Source organism: Phyllostomus hastatus, unplaced genomic scaffold (genome assembly GCF_019186645.2).
Source record: "Phyllostomus hastatus isolate PE091 unplaced genomic scaffold, TTU_PhHast_1.1 phas_contig_86, whole genome shotgun sequence".
Classification (NCBI taxonomy): domain Eukaryota; kingdom Metazoa; phylum Chordata; class Mammalia; order Chiroptera; family Phyllostomidae; genus Phyllostomus; species Phyllostomus hastatus.
The window spans coordinates 71,707,731-71,725,344 of NW_025333977.1; the positions used below are offsets into that span (position 1 = coordinate 71,707,731).

Here is a 17,614-nt window from a genome sequence, read left to right on the forward strand (position 1 = left end):
ACGGGTGGGTTCCCTAGAGTGATCAGGCCTAAGAAAGAATATGTAAAATCCTGTGAAACCTGCTTTTTTTAGAAGGCTCTCAATTAAATGATAAGGGTACAAGCAGGAAGTGAGTTTGTCCCCCAAAATTCTATGGCCATTTAGCTATCTGACCTTGACTCAAAATAGGCCCTCAAAGTTCTTTGTTATCCTTACTGCCTGATAATGATTAAAGAGCTTTATGTATATACCTTGTATTCCTATGCAAATTAAATCCAATAAAAGTTACTCAAGGCCAGTGTCTGGGTGCTCTCCTCTTGAGAGAGTGGCCAAGGTCCTCAGGGGCTAGCTCTCCCCTTGAGAGAGAAGTTGCATTGTCCCTTTACCTCGGCAGGACTCATAGTCTGTGTGAATTTATTTCATCTCTTTCATAATACTGCAGACACTGTGGGCCGGTGTTCATGTCACTCCCAACCTCTGCACGGCATTTCCTCACCAGGAGTTGTGTGAATGTGGCAGAAATGGTGGGACTGGTGTGTCAAGGCACTAGCTGCTGAGTCATGGTCTAATGTTGTTCCCATTATCTGGGTTACCACGGGGAGAGGATGACTCAGCTATTTTCCCCTACCCAGAATACACCTAGACCCAAGTACACATAGAGACATGTACATTGTCAGTTTTAAGGCAATTCTTCAGTGTAATAATTCAGAATTATAAATACCTAAAGATAATTTTTAAAAAGCTCACATTCATGTCTTTAGATCTAGAACTCTGAGGGTCTGAGATATGATCCTATTTATGAGCTAACAAGTTAGGCTGCCATAGATTCATGAATGCTAGAAAAAAAGACTTGAGATTCCTGGGTCAGAGACAGAAGATTTATTTATGGCAAAACAGAGAGTAAGCTTCCTGTTTGCACTGGTTCCCTGACCTACACCCAGATCCCTTGGGAGTCGCTAGAAGATGGGCCCAGGTAGGTGCTGTGCATGCAATGGGCTTGTGTCAAAGCTGAGAGTAGCAGTCTTTAAAAGGGGTTTCAGGCAAACCTGGCCAACCCTGCCCAGAGTGTGGGCTCACCATGCTTTATCATCTTTATCATATTGGGCAGCAAACAAATCTGCTCCCTTCCCAGGAGAGTGACACTGTTTCTATCTCCCAAGGCTGTTTGCAACTCATGAAAAGAATTCCTTGGAAAGGCAGTTTTGAAAAGACAGTCTGGAATAAAAGTTATTAGTAACTCTGTTCACAAGGCATGCATATACACATAAGGGGCCCATAAAAACTGCCTTCCCACAATATATTACTTTCTACAATCCTTGGTGTCTTATTTGACAAAAATCCTGTTGATTATAGGGAGAATCTTATATTTTTTTATTTTATAGATTTTTCTACTTATAATTCTATTGGCTAGGTAAGACTAATGTAGTTTCTGTGACCTAAAAAATAATTCAGCTAATGAAATATATAGGTGTTCAAGAAAAAAATCCTAGATACACAAATTGATGTTTAAAGGGAATAATTCTTATAAAAGAAAGGATTCATATAAAAAAGTTTTTCTCTTATACTGTATGAATTCTTTGCTTATTTTTCACTAGCTAATCGACCAGGGGTCAAGGTGCTAAGTGTAGGGTATGTGCTGGAAATCACTGGAAAGTGAAAAAGAAATAAAAGTAAAAATAATGTATTTCCTAATTTATATTATAAATCAATATAAAAAGTGAACTAAATTGATACTCTTTGAAGGACTACATCTATTATTTTAAGCAATGTAAACCTGCCCTAAAATATCATTATATGCATAATGCATCACCTTCCTAGTTTCCAAGGTGTGACACTTCCAAGTGTGAGCACTTTGGGGCCAAGCCGCCCTTTAATAATTGGAAGATTTTAAATTCTAATGAATGCAGTCTACTCCTGGAATTTCAAAGATATTTGCTTACTAAAACTGAGCTTTTTTATTTAGATAAGGAAGGTTAGATTTCATCCCACTTTGATGAACAAAATTAAATCACAGGAAGTTAGTTATTTGTCCAGTGTTAATGGGCAAAAAAAAGGCACTGATGTTGTGTCATTGCGTCTTGGGTATATGAGAATCAGGGGGTCAGAGCAGCTCACATTTTTTTAATCTCAGCTTCTACAAGAAATTAGTAAAAACTGAAGCAAGAAAGCAGGCAGAAGTTCCTGGCAGCTTGAAGTGAATGGGAGCAAGCGGCCAAAGGACAGCAAAAGGTGCTGGTCATTTACTCAGTAGTACTCTTGAAGTTTTTGGCTGTTTCAACACCAAATAAAATTATTGTTCTTCCTTTTAGGGAGCCCGTCTGTTATTATTGATGACCAATGCAAGCTGAAAAATGGCGCAATTTTATAACATCCAAAATATGTTTGCAGTAAATTCTGGAAGATTTGACCTCATCCATCAATTGAATAGGTTGTCCTAAATACATGGGATCATTCAACCCACAGCATCTTTGTAGTAGTTGACAAGCTATCCTTGTTCAGTGCAACATTTAAACCTTGTCCTTCAGAAAAGTGGAATGAGAGGGATGTTATCACGAAACGTCAAAACCTAAAAGCAAAATTTGATCTAAGTGGTCGAGTGTGTTAAAGGTGAAAAATAAAGCTGGTAAGGCTGTTATTTTATACACTCTTGTTTTCCTGGCAAGTGGAAATTCTTTCAGAGGCAGGACCCCTTTTTACTCACGTTTCATAATTCTTCGTTCACCTACACATAAGCTCTGAACTAACAACATTAAGGCCATGTTAACACATTTATGTAGGTTTTTAATCACTGTGTGGTTATTAGTTTGGGGTATGTTTTAATGACTAGATCTTCAGACCTCGTCTGCTTCTCACCAGCATTTAGGTCATGTATGTGTCACAGAATGAATGGGGATACAGAACAAAAGATCAATATAGACTTAATCTGACACTGACAAATATTGCATTTATTATTAATTATTCTTTATTTAGCACTTATCATACCAGTGCCTGTGATAATAGTTGTGGTAGCAAAGAGGATGATGAAAGTAATATATTTTCCTTAGAGACAGTGCAGGTGTGTCCTAAGAGAAACTTGTCATCTAAAATTTTGGCTAAATACTGTCATTACTTGGGGGTGAGGTAGGGTTGTCAGATAAAATACAAAATGACTGGTTAAATTTTAATTTCAGATAAAGGATGACTTTTTTTCATAGTATAAGTATGCCCTAAGTATTTCATGGAACATATTATACTAAAAAAAATAAATAGTTACTTGTAAAAATTCAAATTTAAATTTAAATTTAAATTTCAAGGTCTTTTTTATTAAGCCTGGCAGCCCTAGGGGGAGAAGAACCCAACGGTTGAACAGAGGAAGAGGTCTATGGAAGTCTGAAACAGAAAAATTGAGAACCCACTTTCCGCAGCGAGGCAGCTCTGGTAAGGTTTTCTCTATATCCATCCCTAGTTTACCATACAAGTGAAAGCCATTTACTAAGGCAGAAACGTTTGTCCTCATCATGGTCCCCGCTCAGTTTTCAAAGTATTTTCTTTTTCGCTAGGACTAGAATAAGTAACGCATCACTCTGTTTGGAGACTGATTAAGTTTTTCTCTCCGAGGCACTAGATGGCAGTATCAGCCCACCAGACCCCACCCCCTTCCAGGCATCCCCGGAGCCAATTTTCTGTACTTCTTCCTCTTTTTCTTCCCGGTTTCAGCTTGTCACTTTTCTTCTCCCTTTTTGTTTTCTATTTTTACTTTTATTCAAATGCCAGGAAAACCAGCTGATTGAAGAAGTCATGCGGTGCTTCACACGTTTGTTACAGAGGTGCTGTGAGTGAAAAGCTTAACTAATTTTCGAGGCTGCCAGGGCTGAATATCAGACAGGAGGGCAGTGCCCTGAAAGCAGTGGCTGGGCAGGTGAGAACGCAGAGCTTGATCACGCTTTGCTGTGCCTCGGACACGAGGCCGAGCATCCTGCATGTGATAATCTCTCCGGGCTGCTGGCAAAGACAGCCAGGTGCTACTAGGAAGGACAGGTGCTCATGTGAGACTTCCCGAAGATTGGAGGTAGGATTTTAGCGGCTGTGACAAGTTCTTTTTCAGGACATGAAGTTTCTTTTCACAGGAGTAAAACCATTGAATTGCAAAACTTCACACATGGAGGTGTCAGGAATTGATCCTGAGTTTGTAGAGTAAGTACTCCTTCGAGATTTTTAAAGTTGAGGGAAAGGAGAACTCCATTTTTGTTAAAAACAGAATTCCCTAAAATTCTTGCTCCATTTAACTGAAGAAAATAAATTAAGTGAATTTGTGTTCATTGTCTTTACTAAGAGCACATTATCCATGTTGAAAGGCACTCCTCAACATGGTATTCCTTCTCCTTCCATGTCTATGTCCGTCCCTTCTGTGCTTGTCCCCAGACATCAGAGTGCAGAAAGATCTGTGTGAGATGTATATGCAGAATTTTCGCTATTGTCATTGACTGCTACTGCTGTCTCAGGATCCACACGTTAGTTCCTTGCAGGGGTACAGCTTCTCTCATTTGATTATTTCCTAGCAGGTTAAGTAACCAGCATGGTTTGTGTCCTATTAGCACAACTTCATTGTTCTTTATGTTTGACAATCTAAAATTTGGTCTGATATACAAGTATCTAATTTTAGCTGGACATTTTCCTTCACCTTCTTCTCTAGTTTAGTGAAGAAACCAAAGGCAGCACTGTTCTAAAATAGTAGTTTATTTATTTAAAAAATTGCATATTTATTCTTACATGTTTACTCTTCAGTCAGCTTCAAAGTTCTCTCCATTTGATGCAATCACCTACTGAGATGTTTTTTTTTTTTCTACTGCTCAAAACAGGTTTGGAACTCGCTGATTTGGATGCTTTTTAGTGCTTCTGCCATTTTTTTGTTTTACCCATTCCATGTGGGCAATATGTTTCCCTTTGAGGACTTTGTTCATCTGGGGAAACAAACAAACAAACAAAGTCACTCAGGGTGAGATTGGGTGAATTAGAAGGGAGGGGCACACCAGTTCATGTCATTTTTGGTCATAAACTGCTGAACCCTCTCGCAGTGTGGGCAGGTGTGCTCTTAAATCACCCATCATGAAATGGGCAAATGTGTTAAAAGAGTCTTCAAAAAAAATTTACTGAAGCTGAACACAGCCTCTCACAACAACACCAGTTGGTACACTGATACAGATGGGTTCCTAGAGCACTCAGTTAGTGCAGGGAGCTTATATTACAAAGGGCCCACTCTCAAGAAGATAATTCTGTTTTGGTGGGGATCCCCACCTTGTGTATCTCTGGAATTAATTTTGGTCCTGGAAAGGGTAACTTCTGCTAAGATAGTCTTCTCTAAGCACAAAGAATTCTGTCCTTGACACTATGGATAATTGATTGCTTAGCGATGAATGGAATTATGTAAAGAGAAGTACCTGGTACATACTGTCACTTGCTCTGATGACCCAACCTCCCATTTGCTTTAGATGTGTCCTCAACTCTTTCTGGAGAAGGGCAGAGTGTTCAGGGCTCTCTTGCTATCATGAGAATATTCAACTCCCTGGATAGCACCTTGATATAACTAAGTGTGTGTCAATCATTTGGTTCTTGTTTCTGTGGAACATTTGAAAAAAATAATGGAATTCTGTATGTAAAATTCTACTTTGTAATTATTTGTAAATTATTTGTGTTATTTTGCACTGGTGATTAGAAATACATGGTTTTCCTTAGAAGAGTTTGTAAAGTCATATATCAGAAGATTATCACATAAACAGATAGAAATTACTGTTTGATAACATTTTCCATCGATGAATGTATAATTTGAGATGTTCATTCATTTGTTCATATTTTATTCATTTATTTGACAAGTATTTATTGCACATCTTTTGTGTGTCAGGCACTGTGCTAAGAGCTGGCTAGACAACACAAAACAAAAAGATCAAAATGGATATTGCTGCAACTTCCACGGTACTCAAAACACATGAGATGGTGTGTTTTAATGGGAGTCGTATGTGCACTTAGTGATTTTAAAGTCGAAGGCAGTGTGATGTTGTGGAAAGAGGAAAACAAACCAGTGTAATGGATTCCTCCCTTTAAATGCACATGTTTTCTAGTCTTTGACCTCTCCCTCTGTTCCTATGTCATGAATGTGCAGATACAAACATGTTTATCACTTTAGACAATTATTTATAAAGTTTCCCAACTAGGAAAATGTCAGTATATCTCCTAATTAAAACTTAACCCATATACTTATATACAATAATAAAATTTGTTGAAAAACTATTTAGATGTATTCTAGAGACAGTGGATAGCATAGTAAATAAGATGATTAATATTCCTGGAGTTAACAATTGATTCTTGAACAACAGAGGTTTGAACTGCAGGGGTGTTTTTATATGCAGATTTTCTTCAATAAGTACTATAAATGTATTTTGTCTTCTTTGTTATGTTTCTAATAACATTTTCTTTTCTCTATCTTGCTTTATTGAAAAATAAGTATATAATACATATAACATACAAAATGTGTTAATCAACTGTACATGGTGTTGGAAGAGATGCTGATCAATAGTAGGTTATTGGCAGTTAAATTTTGGAGGAAGTCAAAGTTTTATATAGCCTTTGAACTATTCAGAAGCCGACACTTCTAACCCCCACGATATTCAAGGATCAATTCTGTATTTGAGTGGTTGAAACAATGATAAATTAGTACCATAAATTTTACTATGTTAGTATTAATTAGAATTAATTATTCTTTTTTAGTTAGTATTAATTAGTTAGTATTAATTAGAATTAATTATTTATTACATGGGTACAGAATTCTTGCTCCTATGTTCCCTAAATCAGTGAGGCCTAGTCAGCTGTCTCTGGGGAGTTAGTGTGCAGAGCAAGTGGAGTAGGCAACCTCCACCCAAGCACGGATTTCCCGAGATAAGGGCAGATTACAGCTCTTATGCTCCAAACAAAGTTTGCTTTCCCTAGTCCTCTGCCCCATTTCATAATAAATGCGAAATAAATGCAAGACAAGATTTATGCAAATAAGTAGATATTTACCTGCTCCCTTCACTAAAGTGGTGAAAGTGATGTTTGTTAAAATGTGGGTTTTTTAGAGAATGATTATTATTTTGACATTCAGAATAAGATTTGGTAGGCTATCAGATCTAGCATTTGCTTCTCTTGAGTCTCCCACTAACCCTAACCCCCATTCCCTCCCCCACTTTCATTATCTATCTGTGAATTCTGGAAGTTGATCACTAAGGATATTCAAAAAAGTTCTTCTGGGATCCAGAGAAGCAGCCACACATCATATATTGTATCTTGCTCAGCTACATGTGGTAAAGAAAAGTTCTCACAAGAATGTTCACATAAATCTTCCTTTCAAAATTCAGCAAAAATGCTGATGGAGAATTTTCTTTACAGGCAAAGTACAATGCAATGCAACATTTATGCCTTTCTGACAACATGGATTTCAATTGTCTCTCAGACCAAGACTTCAGAAACTGCTTCCATTTCATCCCAAAGCTTGAGCTTGCAAGCTCAAAACAGCTACATATAAATGTAAATGTAGGTGGAACTTTTACCCCTTAACATAAAATGCTTTTCATTTGATTTCTCTTCATTGCTGCCAAGATGAATAGATTGACACATTGCAGCTTGTAGTTTTTGGATTTTGTTGCAAATGTTCGAGCAAGGGGTTGATTGATTGGTATAAACATGTAGCAATGGCAACAGCTGCTTAAAAAAACATAAAGGGGAATGAAATGATTTAAAATAAATAGTAGTTACATTTATGAAGTACATACTGCCTGGATATTTTTAATTTTCCTTGCCTTGGCTAAAACTGAAACTCATTCAAATAGCAGTAAAATAGCTACACTCCAAATTCAAGTATTCATGCCTCAGAAGTATGAGTCTTCTTAAGACCTTTTTAAAAATATTTGTCTTTCTTTATTGCATTAGGTTTAACTTTCCAGTAAATGTTACCATATTTACTTGAAATTTTTAATTGTAGCAAGTTTACAGCAAATTGTCAGCTTACTCCTTAGTCTTGACTTTTATAAAGTATTCGAAAATGAAAAAATGATCGATAAGTATTTACTTTGTTATTGAAATTATTTACCTCTTATTTTCATAAATCAATGATGTCATGAGTCATATAGAGCTGACAACTGAAGTGGAAGTTTGTTTTTTTCAAAAGACCTCAAACTTTAAAAAACCGGTCTTTGAGTGATGTCCCATAACCATAAAATTCTTGTTCCCAGGGACAATTGGGTTTCAACAGCCTGGTATGCCACAGGAATTTACTTTCTCCAACTTTGGGATTAGTGAAAGCAATACTTTTCTTTGACATCTGTTTTAAAATGTGTGTTTTTATGGTCATATTGTTTATAAAAATAAGAGATTGTAAAAACCAAAATGGAAGTTAGAGACCACATGGTTCAAATCTCTGTTACTATGATGCTGTCCGTATGGACTGGAGAAGTTGGGGGACTTTCCCAACCCCTAGGAATCTCAAGAAAGTGAATGAAAAAGCCAGAAATAGAACCAAATCCCAAGTTTCAGTGTACAGTGATCTTTTCATGCTTTTAAAAAACTGTCTTCACAGTTTTTAGGATATTCCTTCTTCCTAAGACTTTACTCACATAAGTGGATTTGTGGTTTTAAGAATCAGAAAAAAATACCTGGCTGGCGTAGCTCAGTGGATTGAGAGCGGGCTGCGAACCAAAGTGTCGCAGGTTCGATTCCCAGTCAGGGCACATGCCTGGGTTGCAGGCCATGGCCCCCAGCAACCGCACATTGATGTCTGTCTGTCTGTCCCTGTCTCTCTCTCTCTCCCTTCCCTCTCTAAAAATAAATAAATCTTTAAAAAAAAAGAATCAGAAAAAAATAGAACCAGATTATAGATTTAGGTCTTAATTATTCATTTCTCATCTTCTTCCTGGAAGACAAGTTGGATTTTTGTTCTGTATTACTGGCAAGAAAGTTGAGGTAAAAAAAAGAAAAGGAAGAAGCACAATGAGACACTTCAGTTTCTAACTGAGAAAAAGGTTTGTTTCAAGGGCTTTATAAATCTATTGTTTGCAGCTCAGAATTTATTCTCCCATAAGAAGTCAAGTTGTACATAGTGGTTGAGTTTGTGTGGGAAAACGTCCAGAACACCTGGTTAATATAACTTCTACCTAAAATGTAGCTCTGAGTGGCCATCAGTGTGACATGTACACAGCACCTTTAATGACACTTCTATTGGAAAAATGGAATTTCATCTTGGAATATTGGGGTGCACAGGTTTGCTTATAGGGCTAAAGTAAGAAACTACATGGTCAGTGTAATACTTGGCACTTATTAGAGTGTTTTTCACTCCCAAACCATTCCTTTTTATATCTTTTCCTTAAACTGTAGCCAGGGAATAAATTTTGGCCTTTATTAAACACCTTGATGTGGGCCTGCCTCCAGCACATTCAGAGCCAAGGAGAGCGGGGGGCGGAGAGGAGTGGATACCTCAGGCTGGGATAAGTAGAAGAGATTATGCCACCATGTTTCAGAGACTCGGGCACGAGTTTACCTAGATTTTGAATGTGTTAAAGCTTCTATATTTTGGTGGGCTCTCTTTAAAAAAAAATAAAGTTATGAGTATAAAATGTTAACAAGAAAATATTTATTTCAGATAAGAACAGAAATAAACTGAAGTGATTTTCAAAAGCCAAGAAGTGCCACACACATCCAAAATAAAAAATAAACCAATAAAAAAACCCTAATATTTTTATTGATTAACTCTCTGGTCCAACTTTACAGTGCTCCTTCTAACACATTTTGACTGCATTTTCTTTGGCACTTTATATGAAATGATTTTATAATATTACTTTTATCTGAAGAATAAAAGAATTATTTAATCTTTCCTCTACCATGATTGATTAAAAGTTTTTATTGATATCAGGGGAAAATAAACATACTTTTATATACAGGTGTGCTTGTAGTTTATAAGATCATTACAGGCCTATGACCTCAAACATAAGATTTCATACATTCTATTTCATGTGATTTTTATTAGAATATATTATACATTTTATTTGCATACGATGCATTATTAAACATATTTCTGACAGGATGGAACTTCCATTTTGACTAGGTGTTAATAAGAACTGAATCTTCTGCTTATAATTTTATATCTCTGGTGACTGAAAGAACTTTCCACAGATTGGCTCCTGACACAGCCCCTTTAAATCTTTCTTTCCTGTTCACCACTTACTTCAATGGAGCAGCAGTACATGAAAGTGCAAGGGGATCCGGACAGGAGGTGATAGGGCTATTCCTAGAAACCTTTCTTACACTGGGATAGTTGGCAAAAACTCATTCAGAATGGACCAGAATATGGAACCACAAAAACATGTGTATTACACTAACTACACCAAATGTACACCCAACCAAACTTCCCTTTCACTGGATTTCCAAAACAGCTATGGCCACTCCAAGCCATCCCAGTGGGGAGGGATATGTAATGGTACCCCATTCAGAGTGAAAAGAAACAGCTGTTTTTACTGACTGTGGTCAGAATACCATAGTTTTGTATTAGTATATGTATATGTAGATTAATAACATCTGACCATGTGATTACACTGTTAACTGCCTGTTCAAGTGAGGGGTCTTGAGGCTTTAGTGGGTTTTGTGTATATCCAGTCTGGACTCAACCTATATTCTTTTCTTCTTGGCCACTTTTCTCCAGATACCAACCTAATTGCCTCTAGCAGGTGACCTGCCTGCTGTTTGTGAGTGGAGGATTCAGTTCTCATTGATAGCTAATCAAAACTGGGGTTCCATCCAGTGAGAATATATTTAAGTATCTTTATCCATACTACAAAGGAGCACTATATGTAGTTTATTGTAGATTTAACACAGACTAGATATAATTTATTGAGACTGTTAAACCATGTTCAGTGGAGTACACTTATTTACTTTTATTTTTAAAGACAATTTTTAGAGACATTTTAGGTACACAACAAATTTAAGAGGATGTTACAGAGCTTTCCCGTGTACCACTTGCCCTGCACATGTTCAACTTCTAGCTGCTCTTGAGGAGTTAGAAAATGGATAGCCCTGCATTTTTAAGATAATTCAGGAAACACTGCTTTCTCATGCTGACATTTGACTTATTTTCTCTTTCTTTCTCCCTCCCTCTCTCCTTTCCTTCCCTCCTTCTTCACTCTTTCTTTCCTTCTCTCTTACTTATTTTTAAATTTAGGAACCTCAGAAATATTGAATTAGTTTAATCATAATCTTTAGTTCATTATGCACTATAATCTTTTTTTAGGCATTGTCTTCTTTTAATGTAAAGTATTTTTCTCAATTTTTAAATAATATAATATAGTGAGCATTCAACTGAATACTTAAATAAACTCTGTGTTCCTCCACTTTCTTTCAAGTTCATGGTTGAGATCATCTCCCTCCAGAAGTTTGTGTTCATCATTTTCTGGAACATTCTAATATGCCTAAAAAATATATTTAGTTTTACTTGTTTTTGAACTTCATAAAAAGATTGTTATATTACTGTAATCTTTTGGGACTTGTTTTTCATTCAATTTTATATTACTAATCACTCCATGCTACAATAGTTAATTGTGTTAAATTGCTGCAATTTAGCCATTAATATTCCTCTTGATGGGAGTTTATATTGTTCCCTGATTTTAGTGATGACAGTTAGTGCTACAGTGAAAGTCCTTGTCATTGTCCCCTGATGCTTGTATGTAAGATTTCTTGAGTATTTTCCCAGGAGTAAAATTATGAAGTTATAGTTTTTCATTGTTTTAGCTTGTAAAGAGAATCTCAAATTGTTTTCAAGATACCTTGTAACTATCACATTCATATCTGCAGTGTATAAAGAGATCCTCTTCATCTCTTTGTCTTTCAACACACAATATTTTTAAAATTCTTAATTTTAGACAATTGAATAGGGGAAAAATGCTATCTCTCTATGGTCTTAATGTGATTTATGTTTTCTCATTTGGAAGTGAGACTGTCTCTTCATATAGCTATTGGCCAAATGGACTTCATCTATTTGCCTATGCTTTTACTGGGTTGTCTTTTTTCCCAAGAGATTTGTAAGAGTTGTTTCTATGTTCTTGATACTAACCCTTTGTCAGTTATAGATATTCTAAGTATTTCCTCTGAATATGGTTTGGCATTTTTAAAAAAAATAGACCTTATAATTAATGGAATTTATTAATACATACATACATACAATTTTCAAATTTTTCTTCTGGTTAGTGACTTTCGTATCTTATAAACAAAAATCTCTTTACACCAAACTCAGTAAAAAATGTTTATTTAAGATCGTTTTTAAGTTTTGCTTTTTACATTTTAGGGTCTCAATCAATCAGTCATTGATTTTTGTTGCTCTTATGAAATAGGCTTTTAATTTTATTTCAGCATTACACACCAAATTGTATTCCCAAGTTCTATTTATTTAATCCCTCTTATCCTCTACCCTTTCCAGCACCTTATGTGACCTTACACTTCCATAAATATGGTGCTGGTTTGCAGGCTCTCTAACTTCTCTTCTACTGGTTAATTAGGCAATTCCTATGCCAAACTACACTGTCTTTATTGCTATGGATATTGTTATATATTATAACAATTTATAACAATATAACTGTAGTGTAATGTATAATTGATATCTGCTGATATCTAAGTTCACTGACATTCTCTTTCTGCTTTGTGTGTGTTCACATGTGTTTTCTACCCACAGCTATACTAACATGGATATTTCCCATATCCAGATGATAAATGCATTTGTAGTCCTAACAGACTGATTTTAATGGAATCCTCATGAACTATATGGGTAGGTCAGTTGATGTCTCTTATATAGTTTTTTAAAATGCATGGTTATACTTAGTTATCACCTTGGATGATAGGTTTTCAAGCTTCAGCATGCATTAAAATCACTGGGTGGCTTGTTAAATTAAAGATTGATGGGCCCCACACATTGGCTTTCCAATTCAGTAGACTTGGAGTGAAGCCCAAGGATTTGAATTTCCATCAAATTCCCCAGTGAGATTAATGTGGACCCCCACACTGAGAACAACTACCTTAGACTAACTTTGCTTGTATAGTCTTTTGAATTCTTGTTTTTATTCATGTCTTTTTTGACCACTGCTTCAGTTTCAGTGGGGCATGTCAAATTCTGCTTCTTTGGGAAGATGGAGAGTCAGCTGAAAATTACCTCTTTAGGGAGATAATTTAAACATCATTTAAAATAACAGGCAATCTAGTGACCTAGATTGTGCAGTACAGTGGTTTGTGACACTACTTGCTGCCCGCACAAGCTTGGGCTTCCACCCTTTAACCATTCCTGGTACACTCTTGAGTCAGGTATCCTTGTGTTCTGTGAGGGACAGAATAGAATGGCAAGAGAAAATTCACAGCTTGTGTTCCCAGGGGGGAAAGGGAAATATTTATTCTGAAATAACTATTTACAGGTGACTATCCATTTACACAGAGTTACTTAAGCTGGTTGAAAGTAACTTGTAGACTGAGTATATTCCCAGAATTTTGGTACTAGTGGCTTCCTGACCTTATTAGCTATGCCTATGATTTATTTGCTGTGGTTTCAGCAGAGGCTTGCTTTAACCGACCATCGTGATTAATAAAATCTTTTTCAAACTCTGATAGCTTTGCAACTGTATTTGCCATTGAATGAAGGTTACAGAATTTTAACCCAACAAATGGAATTTCAGATTCACAGATGCCAAGTTTGATATATCTTTTGAGCCACTGTTTGGTTGTGTACCATGGAGAACTTATTTTTCTTATAGACTCCATCACTCCATTACAACAGAACATAACAAGGACAGCCATGTTAACGAAGACAATTCCATTACTCATTTTATAGTAAAAATTAATTGAAAACTACCCTGTGTCAGGTCTTCTGTTTGGCAAAGGTGATAAAATGATGAGCAAGATTGTTATATTTCCTGCCTGCCTTGGTCTCATATTCTTGCAGGGAAGACAGGTAAGTGAATGAACACCTCCAATAAAACACTAAGTAAAGTGATAAACACGCTCCAGGTGGAGCTGATGGGTCACTCAAGTGGGACCTGGCAGTGGAAGGGTTCAGGCACACTTCAGTGTAACGAGGAACGTGACAGCATGTGCACAGGAGCTGAGAGGCCTCTCTACTCTCGTCAGATTAAAAACTCTACTCTACTTTCTCACACAACACCTCTTCTCTAAACTACCAAACTTTTATAATCCATGAACACTCATAAGTAAGCATTTTGGTTGTAATCTAGTCTCACAGGGCAGGCAAAAAAGAGCTGCATCCCTCAGGGCTTGTTAGCATCCTCATAAGGAAGGTCAGTTTGGACAATGGGAACTGTATAATGACCAAGCAGCCATAGCAGGAATGGAAATTCAGAAAGACTTAATGGCCTTCTAAAGTGGAGCATTTGGCAAAGCTAGTTCAAGAGCAAGTAGGTGTGAGGGCTGTTGAGACCCCTTAATATATATTTTTTAGAGAATCCATTTTGTCTGTAGCCCGAATTTCACAGCAGTGATCAATGAATGTATACCAGAGTAACAGCATCTTTGACAGTACTGCTTGCCAAACTAACAGGGGAATAGCAGGAGACCCCTGGAGATTGCACCTAGGGGGCTAAAATACAAAGCTTCCTGCACTTGTGAGGTAGTGAGATGAAATTCCCCTTGGACATCTGTCATGCAAAATAAAGCCCCTTAAGAGATACATTCCCACAACAACCTGGTCCTTCTTTACCAGCCTTGACATTCATCCTCCCCACCTTGACTTTTGGCTTCATAAAATGCAAATACTTTAAATAATCTTGCAATAATTAATGCACTTCTATTTTTAAATGAACATCTGCAATTTCAGGAAGTGTTCATAAAACGTGTCTTTTTTTTTTTGATCTAGCATCTTCTACTCTGGTACTGCCATCTTCTTTCCTTCAAGTCCCTGTCAAAGAGATGCCTGAATGACTGACACTGATAAAGTGAAAGAACATTTTAGAAGGAAAAAAGAAGATATGTAAATCTGTCTTATAACATCAACACACTTCACCATGCTTGCAGACTCTTCATAAATCAGATTTGATAATGAGGACTGAAGGCACATGCAATGTGAGAAGAAAGTGTGAAGTTCATGTCTGAGAACTGAAGTGTTCTGATAATAAACTGAAAATTCCTGGGTTAATCAGAAGCTACTTTTTAAGTCTGGGTACAACTGGAGATGCAAGGCTCATATCTGTCTCTTTGCATTTGGCATATTTTCAAAGCTCTGAAAGTGTTTAATGTTCCTATTTATAAAATTATTCTGAAAGTAACAGAATTTCAGAACTAAATACAAACTATTATATGGCCCCTGGAGTATCATTTCAATAAATCATTAGCAAATAATAAAAATGCCATGTAATATGCACATACCTTTAGACATTAAAGTTGAATATGCCTTTGCATTTGTGCCTAGTTAGAAACACCATGCTGTGGGGAAAAAGTCTGGGGAAAAAATGAACATTGTTTTTTTTTAATGTTATTTCATTTCCCATTACATAGTTGCCCCACTTGCCTGTCTTTCTACCACCTGAAAACCAAATGGATATTCTGGGCTAGGTTAAGTTGCAAATGAATTTCATAATCTTACACTGGAGGAGTTTCTTTGTACCAAAACTGAAGAAATTGAGCCAGGGAATTGATAAGAACTTTCCAAGGTACAATAAATTAATACTTTGGCTCTCTGCCTCTGTAGAGCTACATTTGAATCTTAATTGCTAGTGGTCCAAGTACAGGAAATTTTATCAGGTCTAGCCTAGTGTATACAGTTGCTTTAGCATTAGGCAATTAGAGGTACACATGACTTTTCTTGACCAAGTCAAAGGATAGCAATAGGAAAGCAAAGGTTGTGAAGGATGAGCACTACCAGTAATGACAGAAGGACAGTGGAGTGGAATTTTATACTGTGCATGCACTTCATATTTATAGAGCATTTTTTCATTCCAACATCTCAAAACGATTTTAAGAGTACTTAGTTGCAAGGAGGTTATGTTCCTGATAAAGACATCAGAATGCCAACCTGCTAGGTTCATAACTAACCCAAGGTCATTTATACATGGATATAAAGATCTATGGCATGGAATTATAACTTTTTAACTCTCCAGGTCAAATTAGTTAAAACCTTGCATTCTGATCTCTATACTCTCTGAACTTTGTCTTTTCTCAGTGAGAGAACCAGGGAGGGGTGGAAGTAGAACTCGCATCTGGAGTCTTTCCTGGACATCAACAGAGGCCTTGAGAGCTGGGGGTCAAAGGGATTATCTGGGGCCATTTCTTCTTTTTTTAAAAAATATTTAAACCATGTGATGTGTTGATATTTATTAGGATAACATTTGATATGGAGAAACACTCTTAAATAATACACTTTGACTTTAATTGTATTATTAAAAATTGGGGCTGGAATGCTCTTTCTGACTATTAGCCCTACTAGGAAGTTCAGCTCAATATTCAATTTAAAATTAAAGTTTCAGACCTGTGCACAATGCTAAGCCCATAATAGTGATGCAAAATAAATTTATTCGATACAATGATGTAGCAAGTTGAATACATTATTAATGCAAACTTCTCCATAACATCCCATTTATGCCAATCTATGTAATATTTCACCACACATAAATATAAAAAAATCAGATAACTTCAATTTGATATTATTGCTTCTGCTTTCTTTTTCTAATGTATGGAGTAATTGATTTACATAAGTCTAAGTGTTTCTCTTCTGATGAATATATATTTTTGAAGGTGTGTTGAACTACAAAGATATTAAAGCAAAAGCAGTATGTCTTGGTTTCATGATGTCTAGAATAACTTGCAAATCATAATGACTTAGACTATCTTCATATATTTTTAGCTCTGAAACTTGCAAAGGTGCCCAGAGGCTAATAAATGATGGGTAAATTTCATAAAGGTAATAAATGCATAATAACTAACTAAATAAATAATAGATATATAGCTTTTATATTGACTTTTATGAGAGGTATATGTGTATAGGAAGAAGAGATACAGGTTGACAGCTTTTAAAGTGCTTTATAAAAGGATCCATTTAAATATAATATATTGCTATTATTCTAAAGGCAAATACTTCCCTATAAGTAAAGGGCCTGTCAGCATTTCTATTGGAAGCTTTCATTTTAAGAGTGTGTAAGTCAACCCTAAATTGTGCTGTCAGCTGAAATATGGTATATAAAGTTTCAGTGTTATTGCCATTTTTTTTAACATTTGGAATCAAGAAGCCCCCTCTTTTCCCACATGTGAACATTAATCTAAAGCAGAAGTCAGTAATTGCCATGCTATCAAATTTTATTCCATATGAATAAGATATTTCCTAACAAATCAAGGCTGCCAACACTAAGGAGCAAACATAAATAGATTTTTGTGATTTTGCTTTATGTCAGTGTTCTGGTCAAATATAATGTATAGGTGGATGCTGTAATACTGGCTTCCAAGTCATTTAGATGAAAATAATTATGCCTGGGGCACTGGAAAAATTTCAATTTTGAACTAGAGATGTGAAAGTATTAACAATCACGCCTGCTGAGATGAACTATCTACCAGTGACATTTAAAACTAGCCTATTCCTTTCTATTCTTTATGGGTTAGATGT

General features: G+C 36.2%; 1 long non-coding RNA gene across 1 annotated transcript; it reads left to right on the plus strand.

The window, feature by feature from the left end:
- The first annotated feature begins 3,672 nt into the window (after positions 1 to 3,672).
- On the plus strand, positions 3,673 to 16,603 carry LOC123827208. The gene is made up of 3 exons (XR_006787198.1): positions 3,673 to 4,027; positions 12,698 to 12,790; positions 14,879 to 16,603. It is a non-coding gene; the product is annotated as an uncharacterized LOC123827208 (long non-coding RNA).
- The last annotated feature ends 1,011 nt before the right edge of the window (positions 16,604 to 17,614 follow it).